General features: G+C 38.6%; 1 protein-coding gene across 1 annotated transcript in view; it reads left to right on the forward strand.

The window, feature by feature from the left end:
* LOC133984718 (inactive N-acetylated-alpha-linked acidic dipeptidase-like protein 2) overlaps positions 1-20,249 on the forward strand; it is a 354,227-nt gene that overhangs the window by 311,696 nt on the left and 22,282 nt on the right. The gene's annotated exons all lie outside the window — the stretch shown is intronic.

Consider the following 20,249-nt stretch of genomic DNA (forward strand, 5'->3'; position numbering starts at 1 on the left):
CTTCACACAAGATCCATAACTTGTAAAAAATTAAATATCTTACTATATAATGAAATATCTGTCTATTCAGTTGCTAAATGATCCTACAGAGCCCTTAAAGTCCCAAAAGCTGAGACTAATTATAATTATTCTTTGTCTTGTAATTATATTAACTTGTTCTCACAAGATCCATATCTTGTGTGCACAAGATAATTTGTTTGCATAAGATAAAAAATGATCACCTTTTAGTGGCACCAGAGTCTCATTTAGCGGCTCAAGAGGCAGATGTTTCTCACAGGAGTTGATGGAGATCAAACAAAGTTAAAAGGAAAATGAATTGGACTTGCATTGGTGAGGTGGCCAGTAACACGAGTCCAAATGAATGCTAATGTTGCTCCGTAATTAGGAAACTCACTCTTACACACCAAGTTCACAGCTTCTCTGCTCAGGATTGGCCAAAAACAAACAAACAATTAATGCAAGTTTAATTTAAAATCAGGAAACATTTTTCACATTAAACAAATCTCATTTCCTCTGGATGCTGCAAGTATATCTGTGTATGTTGCCTATCCTCTTCAGACTGTTCATTTCCTAATAGTATTTACAGTAATGGCATAAAGCAAGCAAATGTACCCAAATCACTGAATGCTAGCTGTATCTTTCATTAGATAAAGAATAAATACAGTATATGTACAGTCAACACTCAGTCCTAATAGAAATGCAAATATGTGCTACAACTTACTGTAGCCTTAACTGAACAGATATAAATGTCTCCTAAAATATCACTATTATAAATATACAGTAATGTACTCTGCCCTTGAAAGCATATTTGGGTATACATACTGTAATCAGTTTGGGGTGCTATGAGCTATGTAAATATTTGAGGTACAGTAAGCCTATATTGAGATTTTGGGTGCTGAATATTTTTAGTGGAACCACCTAGGCAAGACCTGGTTGATGTCTTTAAGGTTAATGGAATAACATATCAAATCATTTAAAGCTGAATTAGGCATCTATAGCAGATACGGGTACATTTTAAATTGAGGACAGCGGTCCTCAGTGTATGAGTTACGAAAAGTGATTTCCATATTTATCAGCTAAAGTTTGTAACTTGCATAGTAAGATGAACACAGCACTTTAGTCAAGGTCTGAACTGAAAGCCTGTGTAAATTTACATTACCGACTATTCAGCAGTTAGCATGCCGCACGACCTCTCGGGCCTTTTGAGCCAAAATCAGCTCATTTAGTCACAGCCTCAGACCATGCAAGGACTGTCCTTGAATATTAAGATGACCTTTGAAAGAGGATGCACAACAAAGGCTTTGATGCATAACATTCTGTTATGCACCAAGAAAAACCCAAAAGTACAGAAGCTGTCTGACTGAGGTTCATCAATAGATCAAATCAGTGTATAAGTTGCTCTCTACCGCATTAGTGGTGCACATTGATCTATATCTATATACCAACATCTGTCAATCAGTTACACACTAACATCAGAGAATAAATGAGATCACATGTGACTGTAGCTCCAACTTTCTCATTTATTGTACGGAAGGCAATCGCTCAGTGGCTCAGGTTCACTGCTCTGTCTAAGCATGTAAGCACCATCCCATTACGGCCTAGATTGAGTGGTTATGCTTCCCCGTCTGAGACTAATGGACAGATTATGACCTGAGAGAGAGAGATGACTGATTATTTTACCTGCCTGTATGCTCTGTCTGCTCCTTCATCGCTTTGTCCCTCATTGTACATCTGTCTGTCCCCCAGTTTCTCCTCTCTATCAATTCAATTCAAAGGCACTTTATTGGCATGAAAGCTACTCCTCCTTGGCAACTTTGCACATTAGTGCCAGGTTGAAGTACGGCACTACAAGTGAGCATCATTTTATCAAGGCTTCATCATTTAGGCCAAACACAGACACAGGCAGAAGGACATCATTAATTAATAATATGATTCTGTTAGACTTGAGTCTGATTAGCTTGGTTACTGGATTACAGTATGAGATATTATATAATTCTCAGATGTTACTTGCCTTCATTTTTTACCCCAATGGCTGCCAATAGTCAATGAGTAACACTGATTTTGTCAAGCAAGGTATCTTACTAGTGTCACTTAAGTTGACGTCGAAGTACAACAACCCATACAGCTGTGTCAATCTGGTCCACGCTTGTCACCAGTTTTGTGTTATTTTTCTATGAATGTAATTTAGTACCTAGCTTGACAGGGAAACTGCATTGACTTTATTATCCCAGCTACAAAGCTCGAAACAGCATCAAGAACTACAACACTAGAACTGTTTGAACTTTTTTAACAAATTAATCTATCACGTAGAAGGTGTCGCAAAGTTCTATAAACCAGACTAGAGACAGACCGTCCATTCAATGCAACACAGAGTGAATTTTATGTATAAATTACTATTGATTCAAATGTTTTAATTACGTCAACCGATATTTTCAATGTGTGCAAAAGTGCGATAGCTGAAGCTTCATGGACGAAATAATCTCACCACAAGGTGCTTTCGAGGTTGTTCTGGAGCTTTCCATTACAATGTGTAAATTTGTGGTTAGTATTAATACATGGGCCATGTAGTGACATACTCTCACACCACTGCAGAACCCTGTGTGTAAGTGCTGCATTGCTGGATTTGGTCTAAAAGCAGTCTAACTCTTTCATCCTCCATAAGGTACCTTTTAATAAGTTTGACAGACAAAAATGAAAATGCCAACATAATTTTAAGTGTAAGATTATTTCTCAAGTATGAGTTACTATCCGATAGTTATAGAGTGAGTGGGAAGTTGAGTTGCCAAAGAAGATCATGTGATATAATTGAAAGCTTCAGCACAGCTATTAAATAGACCTTGAGGTGAGATCATTAATGATTATGAGGTCAAGAATGAACTCTCATGCCTTACTTTGGGTTTAGTTTGGTTGCCAATCCAGAGGTGCCAAACTGGCATCAATGTTTTATGTTTATACACCATTTCAGTGCCAGTATTATGTTATCTTTGGTTATTTTTATTCAAAAGAGTTGGAAAATAAGTCAAATAAGATTAATGAATCTCCTGAATTGTTTAGCTTTAAACAATGTGCTTTGTTTGGCCTTGTTTTCAGAAATAAAGTATCTAGGGAGCAAGGTTTTTTTAATTACAACTGCTTTATAATACACAATTGGACATCATGTCCGTGCACTTCATTTCCAAGTGTCATTTTCCTTATGCTTACATTTAGTTTTACTACATTCATCAGCTGTGTGTAATCAGAAATAGGCTGCTCGTGACAGATTTTTGGACTCTTTATTGTGGTTATTAAATTGGTATTAAATTTAATTCCAGGTGGCATTATAAACGTCTTAAAGTTATAAATTTTGACTTTGTGAAACGTGCAGTTACTCTAAATGCTTTTGTGCAAAGCAGCTCCTGCTCAACTAGAAAACAGGTGGGAGAGTAGCTTTTATCTCCGCTAGTTAAAAATACAGAAGGGCACCAGATGGAGGGAAAGAAGAGGAGGAGGAATAGGACAGTGAAATAAATACTTTTTGATGTGTGAGTGTGTGGTTTGTGTGTGGTAACGGATAGTGAGGCATGATAAATAATTCCTGGTGTGTGTTAGAATTGTCATTGTGTGTGGGTTGGTTAATGGTAATCCTGGTTGCAGGATACAAGTTGACATACAGATAGCAGGATTTGAACACCTTATAATCTTAACTGTGACAAAAAGACAGTAGAATGTGTGTGTGTGTGTGTGTGTGTGTTGAATGTGTGTGTGTGTTGAATGTGTGTGTGTGTGTGTGTGTGGGGGGGGGGGGTGTTGGATTCCAATTCCGGAATCTTTCACCACTGAAAATTAACATTTCAAAGCATCCTTTTAATGATACCTTCAATGTTCCTCAACATAGAAACATAAGAGGCTCCTGGGTAATTTAACAAAACAAGTTTAAAGCTGCATTATCAATATTTGTATGAACAAACGATCACATGACAATATGTAAAAAGATGAGGGTCGTTACTACATATAGCCTTGCCTTTAAGCTTAATGTTTTGTTTTGTTCTTCTCACTAGTGGCACTTTTCCACTACAGAGTTCTAGCATTACTCGACTCGGCTCGGTACCAGAAACGACATTTTCCATTACTATAGTACCTACTCAACGTGGGCGGGGTCATCATAGCACGGCTGCGCGAAACTGCCGTGACTTTGTTTTATACGTGACACAAACACATAAACAATGGAGGACATGGAGGCGAATGGCTGTAACGTTGTTGCCGGTATTTAAAAATTGGCGGGTTTGATTCTTGTTAGGGACGGCTCATGACTCTTCCAGTGACGACTCTCTGACCAATCAGAGACCGGCAGTCTGTTTACGTCACATTGTAGTATCGCCTGTGCTGACAAGACAGAGACGTGTTGCTCGTCCTCACTTCAAGTCGCTGTCATTAACTTTTAACCTGCAAAGACGGCAGTGCTGCAACACTGTAGGAATTTATGAAAGCCCTTGTCTGAACATTTCAATAGTTACACATTAAAACAATATTTATTTGCAATTACTCTATTGAACGACCCCGAAGCATGAGCAAACGCGCTGTGTCGGTTCGGATCAAAGAGATGCAACCCGTCACTGTCAGCACAGGGCTGCTGACACTTGGGTAAAGTTAGAAAGAGATTGGCAGATTCGAACTTCAGCGATCAATAGCTCACAAACGAAACATTGTTAAAACATAAAAAATGTCTCTTTCCTATCGTGGTAAGGTAGACTATTGACTACAAACTCATTTTCGCCAAAACGAGTCTCCCTCCAGGCTGCAGGAAATATATTGCTCTCTATGCGTTGCGGGCGGAGAGGCGAGCGCTTAAGGACCGTCTACAAAGTGCAGTACCAAAGCAAAAAATATTCAATATCTCCACTTTTATTCACTGTAGTCTCACCAAATTCACTCCACACACCATGGTCACCTGATAATCACACTACAACAGTTATTGTTACAAAATGTGCTTGTGTATAATACTTCAATATCATCACTGTCATGTGCTGTCGTTCCATTGATTTCCCTTCAATAGCTTCAATATTATACACAGTAGTCTTCACTATATTCACTCCACACAACAAGGGTCACCTGATAATCACACTACAACAGTTATTTCAGAAAAAAAATATTTTTGCATATTTTTGGGGAATTTTATTGTGAAAAATCGTCAATAACGTTAATATTATACAGTTTAAGATGACCAAAATCATGCTACACAACAAGGGTCACCTAATAATCATACTACAACATTTATTTAAGGAAAATTAGTTTTGATATAATTTTGGGGATTTTCTATATTCAAAAATATTCAATATCATCAATATTATACACTGTATACTCACCAAAATCATGCTACACAACAAGGGTCACCTGATAATCAAACTACAACAGTGATTTCTGAAAAATGTGTTTTTGTTTATTTTTGGGGAATTTTATTGTGAAAAATCGTCAATAGCGTTAATATTATACACTGTATACCCCATCCTGAGGAGGGCGGAAAGGGCGCAGCTCAAGAGATTGGTTGGCGTGGGACTCAGACCAGACCTTAGGATGGAATGCAGGATTAGGACGCAGCAGCACTCCAGCATTTCCAGGCAAGAATCGGCAGCACTCTTCATGCACGGAAAGGGCATGTAGCTCACCCACCCTTTTTGTCGACACAATAGCCAACAAGAATGTAGTCTTGAGCGAAAGCCATTTCAGCCCAACCGTTTCCAGAGGCTCGAACGGCCCATGCCGCAAGGCTGACAAAACCATCTCCAAATCCCATGGGGGTACACCCGGCCTCCTGGGAGAGGGAGCAACCCTACAAACCCCCCTAAAGAACTGAGCAATAAGGTCACAACAACCCTGTGCCAGTTTACGAGGCCCAACATGGGCCGCCTTTATGGCTGCCACCGTCCCCCTCAACGTCGAGGGAGACTTGCCTGCCTCTAACAGCTCCTGAAGGAACTGAAGGATACCAGGGGCCATACAGGAGAGGGGATCCACGTGTCGTGAGGCACACCATGATTGAAACACCCCCCAACGATAGGAATAAGCAACCCTGGTCGAGGGAGCCCGGGCCGCCTGCAAAGTACCCACTACAGACTGGGGGAATCCCAAGGCTAGAAATTCGGCCCTTTCAGGGACCAGGCCCAAAGCCTGAGGCCCTGGGGAAAAGGATGAAAAAGAGTTCCCTCGGCCTGGGACGGGAGGTCCCGGCGAATGGGTAGCTCCCACGGTTGTCCCTGAAGAAGGGGGCTGAATCTCGGCAAACCAAATCATCTGGGGCCAATTGGGGGCCACCAGGATGAGGCTGGACTCTCTGTAGGAGTTGGTGCAGGACGAGGAAGGGAGGGAAGGCATACAGGAGGCCCAGTGGCCACTGATGTGCCATCGCATCCGTCCCTAAGGGAGGATTGTCCCTCCCCATGGAGAAAAAGAGGGGACAATGAGTGTTCTCCCTGGATGCAAAAATATCTGCCACGGCTGTGCCGTAACGATCCCATATTCCGCTCACAACCTCTGGATGCAGCTGCCACTCTCCGGGGAGGGGTCCCCCCCTGGAGAGCCGATCTACAGCAAGGTTCTCCCGACCCGGCACGTATGTGGCCCTCAGGGACTTGAACTGGGGATGAGCCAACTCCCATATTGCCCGAGCCAATCTGCACAGGCGAGGGGAACCTAGGCCCCCTTGCCTGTTGATATATGCCGCCGCTACTGTACTGACTGTTCTCACCAGCACATGGCGGTCCTGTAGCTCTGGTAGGAAGTGCAGAAGAGCCAAATGGATAGCCTGCAGCTCCAAAACATTTATGTGCTGCGCTAACCAGGGTCCGTGCCAAAGGCCGCTGATGCCCTTGCCTTCGTGGACAGCCCCCCAGCCTACCAGGGAAGCATCTGATGACACCACCTGGCGACGCAACACAAGCCCCAGTACCGTCCCACGTGCCAAGTTGGTCGGCCACCGCCACCAACAGAGAGCCACACACAGTCTGCGCATCTCCAATACGCTGGCCTGCAGATTCCTCTGTGGGCAAAATCCAAGGCCTAGGAGGCAGCGCTGCACTGGGCGCATGTTCAGAAGAGCCAGGGGTATGACATGCACTGTGGCTGCCATTAACCCCAAGAGGCGGAGACATAGCCAGGTCACCCTGGCCCCAAGCCGGAACTGGGACAAGCAAGCCCTGAGGGCGGCCTGTCTCACAGGAGTCAAGTAAAGAGTCCCTGACCTGGCATCCAAACACATGCCTAGGAACTCCGGGGACTGTGAGGGCTGGAGCCTGCTCTTCTCCCTGTTGAGGTGCAGGCCTAGGTACTCTAAGTGCTGCTGGAGACGAGCCACATCTCTGCGGCACTGCCCCTCCGAGCGAGCACACACGTTGGCTGGCCTCCAAAACGACCCGTAGATCACTGGAAGCAGCAGAACCTAATTGAGGTGGTCTTGGCTGTGGGGCTGGTCCCGGCCCTGCCGGAGCATACCAGACATCTCTTGTGTGACCGGCAAACCGTTGTCACAAGCCGCCACGCTTTCACCAGCTCGGGTAGCAAAGACAGTCGCAGCAATCCAGAGAGGGGCCCGTAGACCAGCTCTCCCAAACTCAAAGTAAGTGGATTTTGTGCACACAAGCCGTCTAAACACCCCCCCCCCCCCCCCCTACATATGGAATATGTAGAATGGAGAGATAGTCTTGACACGATATAGAACATATGTTAGAATATATATTAATAATTTTTCCTCAAGCTATTTTTTATATTCAAAGTCAAATTTTATCCACCAATAAGAAAATATAGTAGACCTAAGGAGAACACCAATGCCCATGTTGCAAATATTTAAATCACTCCAGTTCTGAAAAAAAAAAAAAAGTTTATTGTTTCAGACAATACTGTAAAAGGAGCTCACACCTGAGTCATAGTCCTTTGAAAATCTTAATGAATGGTTAGATTGCCATAACCTATCAAATAATGAAAAACTATGTATAGCTGTTTCAGTTGTGCAAATGTAGCATGATTTTGGTGAGTATACACTGTATAATATTAAAGCTATTGACGATATTTCAAAATAAAATTCCCCAAAAATATGCAAAACGTTTTTTTTTTCTGAAATGACTGTTGTAGTATGATTATCAGGTGACCCTTGTTGTGTAGCATGATTTTGGTGAGTATACAGTGTATAATATTAACGCTATTGATGATATTTCATAATAATATTCCCCAAAAATATGCAAAAAGATTTTTTTTTCTGAAATGACTGTTGTAGTATGATTATCAGGTGACCCTTGTTTTGTAGCATGATTTTGGTCATCCTACACTGTATAATATTAACGCTATTGACGATTTTTCACAATAAAATTCCCCAAAAATATGCAAAAACACATTTTTCTGAAATAACTGTTGTAGTATGATTATCAGGTGACCCTTGTTGTGTAGCATGATTTTGGTCATCCTACACTGTATAATATTAACACTATTGACGATATTTCAAAATAAAATTCCCCAAAAATATGCAAAAACACATTTTTCTGAAATGACTGTTGTAGTATGATTATCAGTTGACCCTTGTTGTGTAGCATGATTTTGGTCATCCTACACTGTATAATATTAACGCTATTGACGATTTTTCACAATAAAATTCCCCAAAAATATGCAAAAACACATTTTTCTGAAATAACTGTTGTAGTATGATTATCAGGTGACCCTTGTTGTGTAGCATGATTTTGGTCATCCTACACTGTATAATATTAACGATATTGAAGTTTTTTTAATATAAAAAATCTCAAATTATATCAAAACTAATTTCCCCAAAATAAATGTTGTAGTATGATTATCAGGTGAGCCTTGTTGTGTAGCATGATTTTGGTCATCCTACACTGTATAATATTAACGCTATTGACGATTTTTCACAATAAAATTCCCCAAAAATATGCAAAAACACATTTTTCTGAAATAACTGTTGTAGTATGATAATCAGGTGACCCTTGTTGTGTAGCATGATTTTGGTCATCCTACACTGTATAATATTAACACTATTGACGATATTTCAAAATAAAATTACCCAAAAATATGCAAAAACACATTTTTCTGAAATGACTGTTGTAGTATGATTATCAGGTGACCCTTGTTGTGTAGCATGATTTTGGTGAGTATACACTGTATAATATTAACGCTATTGACGATTTTTCACAATAATATTCCCCAAAAATATGCAAAAAGATTTTTTTTCTGAAATGACTGTTGTAGTATGATTATCAGGTGACCCTTGTTGTGTATAATGATTTTGGTCATCCTACACTGTATAATATTAACGCTATTGACGATTTTTCACAATAAAATTCCCCAAAAATATGCAAAAACACATTTTTCTGAAATAACTGTTGTAGTATGATTGTCAGGTGAGCCTTGTTGTGTAGCATGATTTTGGTCATCCTACACTGTTTAATATTAACGCTATTGACGATTTTTCACAATAAAATTCCCCAAAAATATGCAAAAACAAATTTTTCTGAAATAACTGTTGTAGTACGATTATCAGGTGACCCTTGTTGTGTAGCATGATTTTGGTCATCCTACATTATAATATTAACGATATTGAAGATTTTTTAATATAAAAAATCTCAAATTATATCAAAACTAATTTCCCTAAAATAAATGTTGTAGTATGATTATCAGGTGACCCTTGTTGTGTAGCATGATTTCGGTCATCCTACACTGTATAATATTAACGCTATTGACGATTTTTCACAATAAAACTCCCCAAAAATATGCAAACTTTTTTTTTCCTGAAATCACTGTTGTAGTATGATTATCAGGTGACCATTGTTTTGTAGCATGATTTTGGTCATCCTACACTGTATAATATTAACGCTATTGACGATTTTTCACAATAATATTCCCCAAAAATATGCAAAAAGATTTTTTTTCTGAAATGACTGTTGTAGTATGATTATCAGGTGACCCTTGTTGTGTAGCATGATTTTGGTCATCCTACACTGTATAATATTAACGCTATTGACGATTTTTCACAATAAAATTCCCCAAAAATATGCAAAAACAAATTTTTCTGAAATAACTGTTGTAGTACGATTATCAGGTGACCCTTGTTGTGTATAATGATTTTGGTCATCCTACACTGTATAATATTAATGATATTGAAGATTTTTTAATATAAAAAATCTCAAATTATATCAAAACTAATTTCCCTAAAATAAATATTGTAGTATGATTATCAGGTGAGCCTTGTTGTGTAGCATGATTTTGGTCATCCTACACTGTATAATATTAACACTATTGACGATATTTCAAAATAAAATTCCCCAAAAATATGCAAACTTTTTTTTTTCCTGAAATAACTGTTGTAGTATGATTATCAGGTGACCATTGTTGTGTAGCATGATTTTGGTGAGTATACGGGGTATAATATTAACGCTATTGACGATTTTTCACAATAAAATTCCCCAAAAATATGCAAAAAAAATGTTTTCCTGAAATGACTTTTGTAGTATGATTATCAGGTGACCCTTGTTGTGTAGCATGATTTTGGTGAGTATACAGTGTATAATATTAACGCTATTGAAGATTTTTTAATATAAAAAATCCCCAAAAGTATATCAAAACTAATTTTCCTAAAATAAATGTTGTAGTATGATTATCAGGTGACCATTGTTTTGTAGCATGATTTTGGTCATCCTACACTGTATAATATTAACGCTATTGACGATTTTTCACAATAATATTCCCCAAAAATATGCAAAAAGATTTTTTTTCTGAAATGACTGTTGTAGTATGATTATCAGGTGACCCTTGTTGTGTAGCATGATTTTGGTCATCCTACACTGTATAATATTAACGCTATTGACGATTTTTCACAATAAAATTCCCCAAAAATATGCAAAAACAAATTTTTCTGAAATAACTGTTGTAGTACGATTATCAGGTGACCCTTGTTGTGTATAATGATTTTGGTCATCCTACACTGTATAATATTAATGATATTGAAGATTTTTTAATATAAAAAATCTCAAATTATATCAAAACTAATTTCCCTAAAATAAATATTGTAGTATGATTATCAGGTGAGCCTTGTTGTGTAGCATGATTTTGGTCATCCTACACTGTATAATATTAACACTATTGACGATATTTCAAAATAAAATTCCCCAAAAATATGCAAACTTTTTTTTTTCCTGAAATAACTGTTGTAGTATGATTATCAGGTGACCATTGTTGTGTAGCATGATTTTGGTGAGTATACGGGGTATAATATTAACGCTATTGACGATTTTTCACAATAAAATTCCCCAAAAATATGCAAAAAAAATGTTTTCCTGAAATGACTTTTGTAGTATGATTATCAGGTGACCCTTGTTGTGTAGCATGATTTTGGTGAGTATACAGTGTATAATATTAACGCTATTGAAGATTTTTTAATATAAAAAATCCCCAAAAGTATATCAAAACTAATTTTCCTAAAATAAATGTTGTAGTATGATTATTAGGTGACCCTTGATGTGTAGCATGATTTTGGTCATCCTACACTGTATAATATTAACGCTATTGACGATTTTTCACAATAAAATTCCCCAAAAATATGCAAAAATATTTTTTCTGAAATAACTGTTGTAGTGTGATTATCAGGTTGATGTGTGGAGTGAATTTGGTGAGACTACAGTGAATAAAAGTGGAGATATTGAATATTTTACGCTTTGGTACTGCACTTTGTAGACGGTCCCTAAGCGCTCGCTTCTCCACCCGCAGCGCATAGATAGCAATATATTTCCTGCAGCCTGGAGGACGACTCGTTTTGGCTAAAATGAGTTTGTAGTCAATATTCTACCTTACTACGATAGGAAAGAGACATTTTTTATGTTTTAACAATGTTTCGTTTGTGATCTATTGATCGCTGAAGTTCGAATCTGCCAATCTCTTTCTAACTTTACCCAAGTGCTGCTGACAGTGTACCCTGCGCTGAGAGAAGAGAAGAGAAGAGAAGAGAGAAAGTAGATTGTAGGACTGTTTGTAAACGGGGCTTCTCTAACAGTCATGTATTTCCTCCAGAAACATCTCTTAATGCACAGTAGAGCGCCGTTTTTTTTCTTTTTTTCAAAATCGCCTTGATAAACAGCAAATCGCCTGGCAACCCTCCAATCGCCAATATACGATTTGATCGCAGATCGTCCCAGCCCTACTTTGTATTGTGATAATATGCATGTGATGTGTTTACAGTTTGTTTTGCTGCCCCCAAGTGTTCAAAAAAAATCATTTGCAACAAAATTTTAAGGTTTACCCAAATAATCTTAACAAAACCCTAACCCACTTACTAGCTTTTTTGGAGCTTTCAACCACATTTCGTAAGTACATTGAAGTTGAGGGGGCAGGGTGGTCTAGTGGTTAGCAGTGTCGCCTCACAACAAGAGGGTTCTGGGTTTGAAGCCAATGGCAAATTTGGGCGGAGTGGATTTAGCATGTTCTCCCCGTGCCTGTGTGGGTTCTCTACAGGCATTCCAGCACCCTCCCACAGACCAAAAACATGCAGGTTATGTGAATATGAGTGTGAATGGTTGTCTGTCTTGACACTATATGTCAGCCCTTTGATTGCCACCAGTCATACCCCACCTCTCACCAAGTGTCACTGAGATTGGCTCTAGCTCCCCCGCAACTCTCTAGAGGATAAGTGATTAAGAAAATGAATTGAATGAAAGATTGAAGTTGGTTAAGTGGTCATTAGTTGATCATTGATTAGCATATTACTGTAGGTGAGGGCTGTCGCTGACTCAGGATTTTAACATTCGACTCTGACCGATGCATCGACTCTACTATGAGAAATATTCATGTCTGCGTCAAATCACCACAGTTACAAGAAGCCGTTTGTGTTTTAATGCTATTGTGCATCATGTGTGATGTGAAAGCTTCCTATTTTCACATAGTCAGAGAAATAAAAGGTCCTAGTATTAGTTCAGTTTTAAAAATTCAAGCACAGCACAGAGCTACTCTCCTGAGTCCATCACACTGTAGAAGAGGAGACGCTGGCACACATCTGTTTAAACAGGAGTTCAGCCGACTTTGCTGTATTTAACAATGGAGCTTTAACACTGTCGCTGTATCGCCCTTGTCTCCTGCTTCCATCACAGTTATGTATTTAGGTCATTTAGAGACAAGAATCTATAAAAGTTAACAGACTGTCATGCTGTCAGCCTGCATTACTCTGTGTATAATAGCTAGACATAACATGACATGGCTAAAAATATAAAAAACAGGCAGTGATTCGACCGACAAAATGCAACTTTTAGGGAGGCAACCCTACTGTAGATACTATGCTACCTATAGCAAGACTTGCTTACATTTGTAGTTTACATGGAACAGACACCCTCCTTTCATTAATCCATTCCTTACACTTCTCCACTTGTGTTTTTAGTTTTGGAGAGATGATTGAGACACCACGCTCTAAACTCCTGAGAGTATTGCTCTGATTAGAACCTAATGACACTATTTCAGCATGTGGAGAAATACAAAGCACAGTTTCTAAGCTATGGGACAACTGGTGTTCAAGACAAGCATTGAATGAACGGTCAGTATGGATTCCGATATGACTGTTCAGACTGAAGTCGCATTGCAAAAAATCAAACCTGTATCTGATTTAAGACAAATGTCATGTAATTTGTGTGTTCACAATGTTATGAAAAAATAGATTGGTTACATAAAATGTGAGCAAAAAAGAACTGATATTGGCCTTTTGCCTATAGCTTGAATGTAGCCTATAGGATTTACAATTGGCTTAGAATATGGAAAGAAAATCACAAAAAATGGTTTAGGTTTTCATAAAGTCTGATGAAACCATCTTCTATTAAAAAAAACAAACACACACACACACATTATGTTACAGAAGCTAATAGAGCAGAGGCTTAGTGAGGAGAGGAAGACTCTGACTCTCCACCATGCATCCTTGAATTAAATACAGCCAATAAAAACAGCACAGTATAATGTGTGGATGTAAATTGAATGAAATGACAGTTGGTGTATGTGTACATCCTCATGTGTAGGTTACACATGAGTAGGTAGTGACGCATGTGTTATTCAGGTCTATTGAAAGATTAGCGTGCGAGTATATTTTGGGCATGTGAAATGATGTGTGGGTGTATGAGTAGCAATGCTTGTGTGTGTCTGGTCTCTGGGTGTTTTCACAGCCCCCCTGCGGCAGAGGACCAGTGATATTTAATGGATTCTTCACAGCCGGCATGGAGCACTGCGGTATTCATGGCTGGCAGTCATGGAGGGAACTCAAACAACCAGAGCTAATTGAAACGCCTAAAAACCTTTTGTTCAACTTTCTTAATCACTATTCTCTTTTCATATAAAACTGCCTTTGGTCTAGTCTGATCTGACATAAATCTCCATTAATTTACTGTAGTGATGGTGCTTGGAGCAGGGCCTGCCATCGGTGCTCCACGGCATTACCAAAGGAAGGTAGAACAGACTTATTGTCAGTGCTGGGAATAACTATACACTGAGGAAATCAAAGTAAATGTGTGTGCCCATATGAATTCATTATTTCTTACACCTGGCTGTCACTTAAAGCCCATTGTGTGATGTATATTGTAGAGTTTTAATTAGTTATCACACTGGTAAAGCCAACCCCATTTTTCCTGGATAATTAGATTGAAGTCCAGAGTTAGAGATACTGTAAGGAGGCTTGTGACCACTATTAGGAACTCAAGCAAATAGGTGGAAGGGAGAAAAAAAACACTTTAATTGTCTTAGTGAGGTGCTTGTATAAAACCTGCTGTTTCTTGGATGATTTAATGGATGGAACCATGTTGCACTCCTGGTTGGGCAGGAATGAGTCTGACAAGTGGTGATTCTGTTCCATTCTAAAGTGTTGATGTGGAGATACATCATACAATATGATCATACAACAGAGTTTTGGTTTTTCTCTCCAGATAACATTACCCATGTAATTTGCCCAAATTCAGCTGAAATTGGAATGAAGTCCTTGTCAGTGTGGTTGAAAAAGACTGTCGACAGTCAAAGCTTCATCATAGTTTGTCGCCTGTACCTTCCAACAGAGGACAGGAGTGTCTAGCTGTGGTATAACAGAGATATTGTCTACATATATACACTGTCACTCACATGCTTCCTCACCAAAAGCCTCCAGAAGAGCGAGGTCACAACAGAAAGGGGTAAAGTCTTTGGCATGCTGGTTTGGAGAGCCATTGCGACTCACCTTTCTTGCTCTGAAGTCATCATGTTCCACTTTAAAGTGAAGCCTTTTATCTTTGCTTTTTGCTTTTTGTAAGTATTTTAGGAAGCAAACAATTCAGTTATATGATGAGCAGAGGAGGCAAGTTTCTTTCACAATTTCTCACAAACACGATCTGACCTTGAATTGAACGAGCACTTGTCTTTGAACACGTTTTGTAAGTATTCACATGAACATAAAGTGAAAGCACTCAGGTAGGTCCCTGCTGTAATCAGTGAAATTGTGTTAAATAAAAACGGGGTTAAATGCTGCCTGTCTAATCGGTTATCAACAAGGACAACCACCACGGAGTATTCACACCTCTCTTTATTATCAGATCCAGTTAATAAACATTTGGATTGACTAAAAAGATTTGAAAAAGAAGGGTGTTTTATCAGGTCATTGTCAAAGCACCTGCTGCATGATGTATGATTACACTATGTTTTTGATGTCCCTGATCATAGTCCTAATTTTCACAATAAAACATGCATTCACCATTTCCCACATTTAAACTGTGATTTAGTAGAACATGAGGTCAGTGAAGCTCAGTCTGTGGAAATGGAAATGGTGTGAGACTGATTCTAATAACATTTCACTGTGTTGTACTGTGTTTAGTAATTCAATGATTGTGTGATTGAATGAGTGTGGGCTCAGTTTTAAAAATTTTAATATCTAATCACTTTTTTTGAAAGAACTTTTTTCATTCTGGTGATCCAATTTTAATATAATCTTTCTAAGGTACTTATTTATTTATTTTTTGAAAAAGAAAAAAGCTTTGCTTGGTGAAAAAACACGTACAGATACCGTGTGTTTGGCTACAAATGTATTTCAATCGGCTCCACTGATTTTAGCTAATGCTAAAATACACTAGTAGCCAAAAGAAAGACATGACAGTAATGTTACATTGTTTACAATATATGTACATTGTGTTTAGAGTGCATGGACAAATTAAAGCTCACCTGGGAGAAAACCTATTCAGAACATGGGCTAGTGGTGCATCTTTGCCCCCCTGTGGTCAAAATAAGAATTACGACACTTATGTCTTTTTACAAAATCTTCTGTCTTCACGAAAAAAAACAAAAAAACATGTGAAGTGTTCTTGAGTCATGAACACAAGAGAGAGAAAAATCAGAGTTGGATCTCCAGAAAAAGAAAAAAAAACAACTCACTTGCCTTTCAGGGCTTCTGTAGCTTTATCATTTTCTTTTTTGTTTTGTTTTTGTACTTTTTATGTAATTTATTAAATTATAGTGAAGTACTTTGTGAAGTGTGTTTCGTTATGAGTGAATGAATTATTGAAACAGCATGTAATACATTAATAAGCTTTTTTGTTTTTTGTTTTTTTTTAATCTTTTTAATCAAAAGGATTTCCAGCATACCAACTTTATGACTTTATGAGTACTAAGGGCAGCCTAAAACTGTTTTTCGTATAACTGAAATAATCAAAGACTTAGTCGATATTACTTCTAAGAACCTAGGTTAAAGGCAGAATTACAATCAATTACACCCACTGGACACATACAAAGTTCGCAAACATTTGTACGTTTGTCTACTGAAAAAGGGAAAATGTTCCATCACATTATGGCATCACCCTAAAGCTCTTATGTCCCTCCCTCCCACTCTGTCTGCTCTACCACTGATATCACAAGAGGCCACATCTCAGCTGAATACCCAAATACATATACACTCACACATGTCCCTGTGTGTCAAAAGATGTGATGGATTACAACAATCAAACAATATTTCATGAGTCCCAGTTGGCTGTAAGGAGCCTGATCCATTTAAATTTGTAGGAGAGAACAGTTCTCTTTGTCTATTTTTGTCCCTGCTGTCTTTCCTTCTCCTCTCCAATGAGTCACGCTCTGTACCCAACCTAATGTGGCACACACTGATCCAAGGAGACACACATACACGCACCAAGGTCTGATGATTAATATAATATTATTACATTAATATGCTATTGGTGTATTTTATTACAATAATACACACATAATCCTAACAAGTTTGTACTTCCTGCTATGATCCTAACACTCTTCATATTCTCAGAGTCAAACATGTATTTGAAATATCCTTTTTTTAATGTCCACTCTTAGTGCCTGATTTACTAAGATCCCAAATAGTGGGTACTAAATTGCGTGCACGGTGCAATAGATTGCGCGTCTTGTTTGCGTGTGTTTTACGGGTGATCTACTAAGAATAACTGCGTAAATGAAAACAGGTGCAACAGGGTGGAGACAGCAGTATTTAAATGAGGGTTTTGTGTCTTTATGGAGAGTTTGGACGAGCAGAAAGCTGCAAGCGCAAAATGAAATGTGATCAGGTTCTAGTGGAAGAGGTTAACTAATATATTGAGTTATAACAAAAACAAATATTACCAGAGAAACCGACATATGGGAGAGTATTTGTGATGAAGTCAATGCTGAAGTCCACAGGTGGAAAAACTCCGTCCTGTGTGTATTCTGTCATTGTGCCTCTGTCTCCTCGTCTCCACAGTAACAGAAGTCATCTGTGCCCAGTGAGCAGCTGGTTAATACCTGCCCTTCAAACTTAATATTTATAGACACAGTTAGCGTCAGAAATAATACCTTCAGGTTTGGTAAATCACAATGCACGTGCTAAATAACATATTTACATTTTCTTCTCTCTGTATTTTGCACACTGGGGTTGAAACACCTCATATTACATATTCATTATGGTAAACGTACTAAATGGACAGCGCGTACTATCTTGCACAGTTGAAAGACGTAAACCTCAGTGCGCTGTGTTAGTAGATCAGCTTGCACATTTTTTGCAGGTGATGTCAAGTTTGTACACGTTTTTACACACACAAACCTTTAGTAAATCAGGCCCTTAGTGTGCAGTAGTTCCCTTTTCCACCTGATAAGTGTGACATAAACATCTGTAATTTTAATCCTCCTCCATTGACAAAAAATTCTGCAAATCTCACATCCAATGACAGCGTTTTTTAAATTACTATCTGCACATTGCAATTATGGTGTTTTTAAGTTCAGATCATGATTAGAGTTTTTTTTTTTTTTTTTAAAGATCACAAATATGAATGAATTAATGTTTTCAAAAGTCAGAACGCGATGAGGGGTCAATGAAGGCGAGATGATTGGGGAACCTTCCGGAAAATGCTGAGCAAGGTGAAGCAGACTCGGTTATCCTGGGGTCGCCAGAGTAACAGCCGGATGGGAACTGTTGCAGTTGGGTTCAGTGAAACAGCTTTTGGTTCACTGCTTCTCAGGAGGATGAATCCAGTCTCAGAATAGCTGAGGACACACACACAGCAGGGAAGTGTCCCAGTGTCTCACTGAGTTGGATGCATGGATCTCTAACTAATCACAAGAGTCCTTGGAAAGGTCTTTAAAAGTTTAACTACATGATAAGAATAGGAGATTATGAAAATGATATATATTCAAAGGGAAACAGTATGGCTTGGCTTGTGGTTAAGCCATTTTTAGAGTTGATTGCTTCTTAGTTAAGTCTCTTTCTAGAGCTCTCACACATAGAAAAAACCTTCATAAATACACCTTACCTTACCTGAAGTGAGCATTCCTGGTCAGCTCATGGTTTACATTAAAATTGTACTTTGTTAAGGTTAAGGAAACATTGTGGTTTGGGTTAGTGTTTGTTACTATGGTTACAAGTGGTTAAGGTTAGGGGAACATTGTGAACAAAGTTTTGCAGTTAAAAACATGAAATGAACAGTGATCTCCTATGATGAAGTCCAGTGTTTTATTAACCCATCCCATCCCTCCCTACACACACTTTATCACTGTAATAACGTCACCTGATTTCTTCCCTAGCTGCAGTTGGAATGACTACGACCACTAGAGGGCACAGTCACTTGAATGTAAAAAACATTGTTTTGGGGGTCTTGCTAATTGACTGATTTAGTTCTTTTTCTTGGGTGGACAGTCCCAGCACAGCAAGAGAAGAGAAATAGGAAAGAGACTTTATTAGACTTAGAGCCTTTGTTTTCACACAGACACAACAACACATTATTATTTGTAGCCTTTCCAACACAGAGCCATTGGATCCAGCCAGATATCATTTAATAGAGCCAAGAAAACAGGCCAATTAACTGTAAATGCAAGGTAATTGATATGCAGTGCCTAATGTACTGTAAAACAAGCCAGCTTTGTGTTGACAGGCTAATGGGTGTAGCATTGTGTGTGTGTGTGTGTGTGTGTGTGTGTGTGTGTGTGTGTGTGTGTGTGTGTGTGTGTGTGTGTGTGTGTGTGTGTGTGTGTGTGTGTGTGTGTGTGTGTGTGTGTGTGTGTATTTGCATAGCTATCCAACAGCGGACCTTGACATTGTTACACATTCACCAACACATTCCACACATGTGAGATTAGACTTTAGTAAACTTTTAAAACACACAGGATTTCATTCACTTTTAATGTACTTTGTCCTCAATCTATATGTATAAGAATGAGCGTTTGATGCACATTACAGAAAAAAAAAAACTCAACAAGGGTCCATTGTCCACTCCCTCTTAGCAAGCATGGAGCAGCATCACACTCGAGTGTGGATGAATATAATGGAAATACGCTAAATGAATAGCTCTTATGTTGGAATACTAACCTGTATTGATTAGAATTGAATAGCCATGAACAGCGTTTGTGTTTTAAAAAATGATTTCAATAACTGCTTTAGTATTTTCATATTTTTAGTGATGTAGCACCTCCAGGATTGGAACCAGTGTTTTTTTAATAAGAGGAGTGAATATGAAATGAGTTCTAACTAAATAATACATACATGAGAAAATGGATTGATTTAGTCATAAAGAGAAAGTTATATCTAAAAATGTGCAGTGGTGTCTGCTTTTGAAAGGTGTCACTCATGTCCATTTCCAAGCACATTAAAGCAGGTTGTACAGTGTTTGGTTGTGACACACCTGGACTATTAGCCAGTGATATGTTCCTGTGCAGCTAAAAAAAAGGACATGCAGCAGATTCAGATGGTTCAGAAGTAAACATCACATCTGGTCCTTGACTCTTCATTCAGAGTTAAACAAATGCTGGTCTCT

This window comes from Scomber scombrus, chromosome 8 (assembly GCF_963691925.1).
Source record: "Scomber scombrus chromosome 8, fScoSco1.1, whole genome shotgun sequence".
Classification (NCBI taxonomy): domain Eukaryota; kingdom Metazoa; phylum Chordata; class Actinopteri; order Scombriformes; family Scombridae; genus Scomber; species Scomber scombrus.